Here is an 8,050-nt window from a genome sequence, read left to right on the forward strand (position 1 = left end):
AGAAAAACAAACAAAAAATGGTTTTAAATCCTGATTTGTATCAGCTACTAGTTAACCTACACTCTAATAAGTAAAACATTGGTTCAAATAAAAAAAACATGTTAACGTTTTCCACTAGAATTTTTGAGTTAAGCCAACTTCTGGCAGAATAACATTAATTCAAAGCAATATTTTTGAGTATGGTGAAGTAGCTTTTTTGGCCACAATTAAAAACATTCTTAAGTAAAATTAACTTAATAATTTTCGACTAGAACACAAAAATTTAAGTTGATCCAACGTGAATTTTATGTATAGTGAAGTTACTTTTTGGCCACAAAAAAAAAACACATTCTGAGTAACATGAACTTAATAATTGTCAACAAATACACAGGAATTTAAGTTGATCCAAGATTATATTTATGTATGGTGAAGTAACTTTTTGATCAAAATAAAACACATTTATAATTAAAATGAACTTAACTGTCGGCATAAATAGTATTTATGTTGGTCAAATATGATATTTTGGTTACAGTGTAGTAATTTTTTGGTCCCACAGGAGATTCTATAAGGGTATTTACCTGTTTCCCAGCAGGCTAATTCGCTCCAAAATACAACCTTGATCATTTGGCTGTGTCTTATAACCATGACTACCGCGTAGGCAGGCTCATGCATGGTGGTGCCTGCCCACAAAGAAGTCAAGGTTCTAAGACCTTAGAAACTTGTCGATCACTTTTTTCCCCAAACGAACGTCAGCCTTAACATGGGCTGTGTGTGCGCTTGTGTCATGACCTTCAGAAAAAAGAAATGGATGTTGTGTGTATTTGTTTGAATGCGGCAGATGTGATGCCAAATACCTGGACATCAGCTAACGGACTCGTACCTGGTGCTCAGAAAGAATAGAAATTCAGACAGATGTATTCAAATGAGTTAGACCCATTTAATTACAATAACAAACATCACAATTCTTTAACGTGCATGCGAAGTGCAAGATTTGTGGGCTTCAGTTTCCTAGAACACAAATTGCCCGCTGAAACTTAAGGAACTGTGTATTAAAATTGTAATAAAACCTACTACTTGAATCCTCTTTTTTTTTACTTTAACATGTGACAGTGAATCAAAACAAAAGATGACAGGCTGCTATACATTAAATGCACTAATTTAAACATAAAATGAGCAAAGCTTCTTTCATTCAACTTTGTCAGCACTCTTACAAAGTATTCTTGATTCTCTTCCATATTTGACTTTTCACCCTCAAGATTAAGGCCAGCTAAAGAGGGCATTACACAAACTTTAAAACACACCAATACCCTCAGAACACAGGTCATGGGAGAAATTAAACGCATTCCTTAAAAATGTGCAAATAACAGCATTTAAGACACAGCAAACCATTAACTCAGAAGACTTAAGAACAGCGCTTTAAAATTTAGTAAAACACAATGAAGTAGTGCCAGAAATGCAGGAATAAGGTTTTTGTGAAACTCACTCATGAATGGTCTATCAAGTCTGCTCTAGAAAATACCAAACTAAAGATTCATTACTTTAGAGCTGGCTTTTTGTCCATCAAGCTCAAGGCATAGCTTTTGAAATACCTCAAAGGTAAATTTCAGCTGCTTGGGATAGGTAAGGTTCAGAGCGTAGATTACTCCCATCATCAAAGCACAGGATCTGGCAACATCAATCCTCTCCAGGATCTTGGATCCCTCAACGATGATGGTTGGAGGCCCATCACCAATGATAGCAATCTTCATGATTTGCATTGCAAGGTCTGCGTTGAGCTCCTCCTCATCCTTGTAGGAGAAATTAAATGTTAGGATGTATAAAATACATAGCTCAAGCACTTCAGGATGACGTGCATAAGGGAATGAACTACTACAGGTAGGAAAATAAGCTAAAACAGGTTGTCTTTTGTGTTTTTCAGTGATTTTACTTTGTCATTCTGTAATTTTTAAAAGCTAAATTAAACCATAATCCAACGTTTAAAATAAAAAATGTCTTGTTTTTCACAGTTTTGTTTTTCCACTTTGAAAAGAAAATCTAATAAATCATTTTTAAGGGTTATTCCACTTCTAAGTGAAATTTTATCTATTGCCATATTGCCACAGTTAGAAAGTGAGAAACAAGCCTTTTGTAAACAGCACACTAATTCTCCTGATCCGGAAGCAATCCATTTGCTTTAGCAGAGCACAAACAATGGAAGTGAATAGCAGGTGCTAGCATGTTGTGTGCAAAAGTGATTAAAATGACTAACAAAAATGAAAACAGTAATGAAAACAAATATTTCTTGGGAGCTCAGTAATCATGTTCACGGCAAATGAAAAGTGCAAAAGTAACACGGAAGATTTGCAGAAGCTGATTTAGACTTGAGACTACATTGCAGTTACGACAAACACCGCTGTAAACATCCACTGCATGGTGCATGGATATAACGCAACAGTTGGAAAAGCCTCCAGCTTCCATAAACAAACACACACAGCCACTACTATACAAGCATGGTAAGCTGCAGTAACAATGGATGGGTCTTTGATTTGTTGAAGAAATATTGCACAAATAGCATGTTGGTTTATAGACACTGGTCGGCAGTGGCTTCAACTGCTGTGTTATAACCATGTGGAGGCTTACAGCAGTGCTTTGTCGTAATGTAGTCCCAAGTCTAAATCGGCTCCTGAAAATCCTTCATGTCAATTCATACTTTTCATTTGCAGTCAGCATGATTGTTGAGCTCCCCAGGAATACTTGGTATCATTATTGAGTGATTTTAATCACTTTTGCACACAAAATGCTAGTACCTGCCATTCACTTCCATTGTTTATGCTCTGCTAAAGCTGCTGCCAGATCAGGAAAATGACTGCGCTGGCTACAAAATTTTTTATCCTGTGTGTTTATGTTGCACCTTATCACGGAAACAGGTTTCTATTCAGCAAATTATGTTCAATGACAATGGCAATAAACATCTTCAGATTGTAATTCTGAAATGCTTTTTTCTCACTTATACATGGCAATAGACATATCTTCACTTAGGGTTGGAATGTCCCTTAACTCATTCAGTGCCAGCCACTCTCAGATTTCATACTCCCCTCAGTGCCAGAGATATTTAGCTTTTTCACTGATTTTGAAGGCTCACAGAATATTTTGTTCTATGACTATGTGAATTCTGAAACCACCATGACAAAAATGAGTCTCTCTTCTTTCAGCAGCAAAAAAAAATGTTTCTACCTCTGTTATTTAGAAATCTGCAGTAGAAAAGAGAAACTTTCATGACAAAACACCTGTTTCTGGATCAAAAGCGCTTTGTGTAAATAGGTTTTTCTAGCAGATCAGTGACTTTGATGTAAATATTTCGTGTTTCAATGATTCATGCAACATCTCAACTATGTTTTACTACTATGAAGTAAAAAAATCACCTGTAAAAATGTACTTTTGGCAGATTATTTTTTGTATAAAAATAGTTGTTTATAGACAATTTCAACATTTGAAAAATATATAAGAAAAAAGCGACTGATTTATGATTCAGAGAGTCTGTGTGTGTGTGTTACTCCCGCACAAGTGAGTGCGCGACTTAGTCTGTTCACCCCCCACCCGGCCATCGGTTCGTCTATCAACAATTTCTGTGCGTTTTATGCAGCAAATCGTTCATTATTCTGGTCCCTGCTGCCTTCAGAAGTTTCTAACAGGAGATACTGGTCAGATAAATCCGGTTCATGTTCACTGGAATCGCTAGAAAAACCATGACGTCAGGCTGCAGACACCTCAAGCTCGAAATGACGAGCTGGATCAAAAATCGCGCCACAATACTCGTTCTCAGTAGAGCCGACTGTCACGCTGGTGGGATTTTATCCATGTAATCAACTCCACCACCTTCTCAATTCAATAAAAAGCTCAAGAGGCGTCTATGGCACTGAGCGTTCGGATTCATTTTGACGTCTAAAGACGTCTATGGCACTGAATGACTTAAATACTCAACCCTGAACAGAAAATCCAATGAACAAAACACAAAGACCCAACAGAGACATGCATTCAAAACTAAACAAAAAATTAAAAACCAACTCAAGTACTTGCGCTGTATTGTTTGAAAAGATCCTCCTCCTTCTCTCCAAGATAGACTATGAGGCAGCGAACAGCAATTTCTCTGCGCTTTTCAACTGTGTTGTCCTGATTGATAGAAAAAAATAGAAGGTGTTCAAAATACTCTTTTTCAGTGGAAAATGTGCCCACATTACAGAACTGGCAACAGAAACTGAGTATTTCAGAGGTTCTCATTGTTGAGTGAGTTGAGTGTTTCCTTGATCTGTGTGATTTTTGGCTACCCCATGACTTAAATGAACAAAAACAATCTAGGTAAGGACATGGCAGAGGCTGTACACTGGGGATATGGCGTAACCTATAATGTTTCATCAGCTCTTCCTTAGTGGAGGTTGCAAATTTACAGATTTTGCAAGGCCAATCCATACTTCATGATTCTGAATTACTCAATTCAAGCTTACTTGTTAAAGCTTACTTCAGAAGGTACCTTGGTATTTGATACCAGGAGAAGATGATGGTTTGAGCCTTTGTCCTGGCAAGAAACACAGCAAAGTAACTGAATATTTCGGTGAGATTCCCACTTTCTTTAGAAGGCTGACCACGTCTTAACTGGAACTCCTAGATCTGCAACGCCAGGACAGTGTATAACACCAGAAAGTTGTGCCTGCACAAAAATACAAAAGATGGTATTTTCAACTTCACCTGTGAGTCTTCAATACAGTGAATAAGTTTCACCTGTCAAAGCTGTGTGAGCTAGAACCAAACATTCAAAACTACATAGACCTGAATACACTGGGTGCTGGAAGGCCTAACGTGGCTTTCCATAGATCAAATATACATAGAGGTGACATGGACTGGGCCAGTCTGTTGGAGCGTGTATCCCCAACGACCGCGATCTTGGAGGGGTCTCCACTCGCCCCCAGTGCATGTATTTCTACTGAGGAATGTGTTAACTCAAAAAATAAATAAATAAATAAATAAAATAAAATTATATATATATATATATATATATATATATATATATATATATATATAGTTTTTTTTTTATCAACAAAAGCAAACATAAGGTGTGGCATGACAGGACAGAATCATTTCTGACAGTAAATACGAAAAAAAACCCAAACTTTTTTATACACAAGCTACAATGTCAATAATCCCACTTGATCTGTTTTCATTTCATTCTCCAAAACCAAATTGGAATCAATGCTGAGTCAGCAGCTATGGTCATTTTTGTGCACCCTAGTGTTGCAAAAACTGGCATACTACTGAAACCATATGTGGGATTATTGACCTTTCTTGCCTTATCTGTTTGGAAAAATATTTAAACATTTTCCTTATTTACCATGGGTGAATACATTCCTCAGTAGAAAAAATGCACTGGTGGCGAATGGGGACCCAACCAAGATGGCGGCCCGCTATTGATTTTTTTCTTACTTTCAACCTTTATTGAGGCATATCAATGTTACAGCCAGTGCCAATGCACGTCGCCTCTACGTCTCTACAAAACACGGAAAGTACCCAAAAATTAGGGACAGCTAACTAGCCTACCATATGCGGCACAGTGCACTTAAGTCTGGTCTTTTACCTGTGAAAATAGGCCGAGCAGCCGGTGAAGAACCGCTCTTAGCGGTCAACAGACACACCGGACTAATGGCGACCGCACTTCCTGCGCAGAAGCCAATGGGGTTGAACTTCACCCCGTAACGTTACGAAAATTTAGAAGCGTTTCTTAACAATTACTAACATAAAATGCTTCCCTTCAAAAAATAAATTTCACATTTCAAAAATAAAATCACAGTGAACACAACTTAGCTTGGCTAGCTACGTTAGCATAGTAGTTTGTGCCGGGGCGAACAACGTCCGCTATCTTTTAAAAATTATAAGACAATTACAGTGGTCTGCATTAGAGTAACGTCAGTGTTAAATTTTCCAAAAAGAGCCCAACAATTTATGCTATCGCGGAATTAGCTGCTGTGTGTATATTAAAACACACAAACGCGGGGGCAAGCTAAGATGTATGTTATGTATGTTACGTCGTTGTTTTAAAGTAAACTAACAAAATCCAGAGCGACTGCAGATATGTGTAATTTCGCATAAAATTACTCACCGTTCGCGACGAACACAGCTCTTGATAAACCTTGAACACGTGCTGTTGAATATGTCCGCTTGTGTAGAAGAAGGGAACTATGAGCTGTTTACACGTCATCAAGTTGTATTTTACATCGACAGAACTTAAAATTATATTGTTTTTTGATTAAAAGAAGATTTTAAATTCAGACAAATCACGATTATATATTGAGTAAAGAGGCATAATTTATGTGTCACCCGAACTCAATAAAATAAAAATTTTAATTAGGAAGTCTAACAGTATTTATGAACTTGATTTTTCATTTCACAACAACATATATATGTAAGTAATGACTAAAGATCCCATTAATTACTTTTTAGAGTGTATATTTGTTCCTTTCAGATTAAGTTTCTTTTAGTTGTTGTTCTAACTGTCTGGTCAATACAATCGATAGAACTCCACTCAGTTCTATCAATTTAATTTAGCCTGATTCAGTCCACCCAAGGCTTTCACTCACTGTATGCGCAAACTGTCTGGTTATGATACCCAGTAACACTTCAACGAGTTAGCAAAACAACTCAAACAAAAGTAATTTGTCTTGAAAGGTGCTATATAAATAAAATTGTACTTTTACTTACTTTCATTACTCACTTTTTATGTTATTGCAATAACACTTTTTTTTTTTTTACAAAAATAACAGGGGTTGAAACTTTATTGGTAATTTTCCAAACCAAAAAATTATCCTCATTCAAAAGTCATGTAAGAACCTCACTGGCTTACGGAATGTTGATGTTATTTTAAAAAATACATACAAAAATATGACCTCATTCAAGAATGTCATGTGACAACTAGGAATGATGGCACCGGTTCTGTCATAAACGGTAGTAACCAGACCGAAAAGCAGCGCACATTTCGGTGCTTTTTTTTCCCTGAGCTGTGATACACTTTAGATTCTAGCCAATCATTTTACGTTTCCGAGGATAGTAGGCGGGTCCAGGTACATACGTTCTTTTAGAGCAGAGCTACAGATTAAAAATGCCCAAGGCAAAGCGGTCAAAAGTCTGGCTGTACTTCACAGCAAAATATGCAAACTCAGCAGCCTGCAACAAGTGCTTTAAGCTGATACTGTGATACTGTCAAATCCGATGAAACACCTGGCGACGCATAGCGGGTTTTTTTTAAAAAGCCAAGAAATGCGCCATATTTGATAGCTTGCTGCGAGACCTCACACCGTGCACATCTACTGCGGGTGGGTTGCCTGTTATCGGACCCGGAGTTAGCAACATCCCCCAAAAATCCGAAGAGGAGAGTCCTGGCCCCTAGCCCTGCCAGTGTAGCAGAAATGATGAGGATGGCAGCAGCAGCCGTTCTTCTCTGCGTGAGTAGCTTAATGTTGTTCGTATGTGATTTACGTTGAGTAGGCTAACCACGTTATTACATTAATGCATGTAAGGTGAACTAGCAAACATCATCATAGCTACATGCGACTGTCTTCTTGTTTGATGGCAGATGCTCCCTTCACCCTGGCCAAAAAGGCTAAAATGACCAAAGAAAAAGTGGAAAACAGTTAAACATGAGAGGTTTTTGGACAAAGTTTGTTTTTTCCATTGTTTAAGCACTGCTTCCAGCCAAGAATGTTACCATATATGCCCCATAGCTGCAGAAAAGGCTAACATTGTTATCTTTTTACAAAAAAAACCATCTGAACATGAGGTTTTTGGACCAATTTTGTGTTCTCCATTCTTTAAGCACTGGTTTGAGCACCGTTTAAGCACCGGCACCGTTTCAAAAGTACCGGTATCGGATAAAACCTAAATGATACCCATCCCTAGTGACAACCTTATTGGCTTATGGAATTCTGATGTCACAATCTTCTAAAGCTTTGATCCTTTGAAGCTTTGATCCTCATGAATCCTTAAGTAGGGGTGAGGATGTACAACTTTTAGTCCGTTATTTGCAGCACTTATGTTAGCAGCATTCGAA

The 8,050-nt window shown here is 37.6% G+C and overlaps 1 long non-coding RNA gene across 1 annotated transcript; it reads right to left on the minus strand.

The window, feature by feature from the left end:
- Positions 1-917: 917 nt before the first annotated feature.
- On the minus strand, positions 918-4,708 carry LOC147313448 (uncharacterized). Its single transcript, XR_015125068.1, has 3 exons — positions 4,475-4,708; positions 4,032-4,128; positions 918-1,766 (listed from the first exon to the last, which is right to left on the minus strand). It is a non-coding gene; the product is annotated as an uncharacterized LOC147313448 (long non-coding RNA).
- Positions 4,709-8,050: the final 3,342 nt, after the last annotated feature.

This window comes from Aulonocara sp. 'chitande type north' Nkhata Bay, linkage group LG15 (assembly GCF_057382095.1).
Source record: "Aulonocara sp. 'chitande type north' Nkhata Bay isolate Kocher_YH1m ecotype deep benthic linkage group LG15, A_spYH_male_GT1.1, whole genome shotgun sequence".
Taxonomy (NCBI): Eukaryota; Metazoa; Chordata; class Actinopteri; order Cichliformes; family Cichlidae; genus Aulonocara; species Aulonocara sp. 'chitande type north' Nkhata Bay.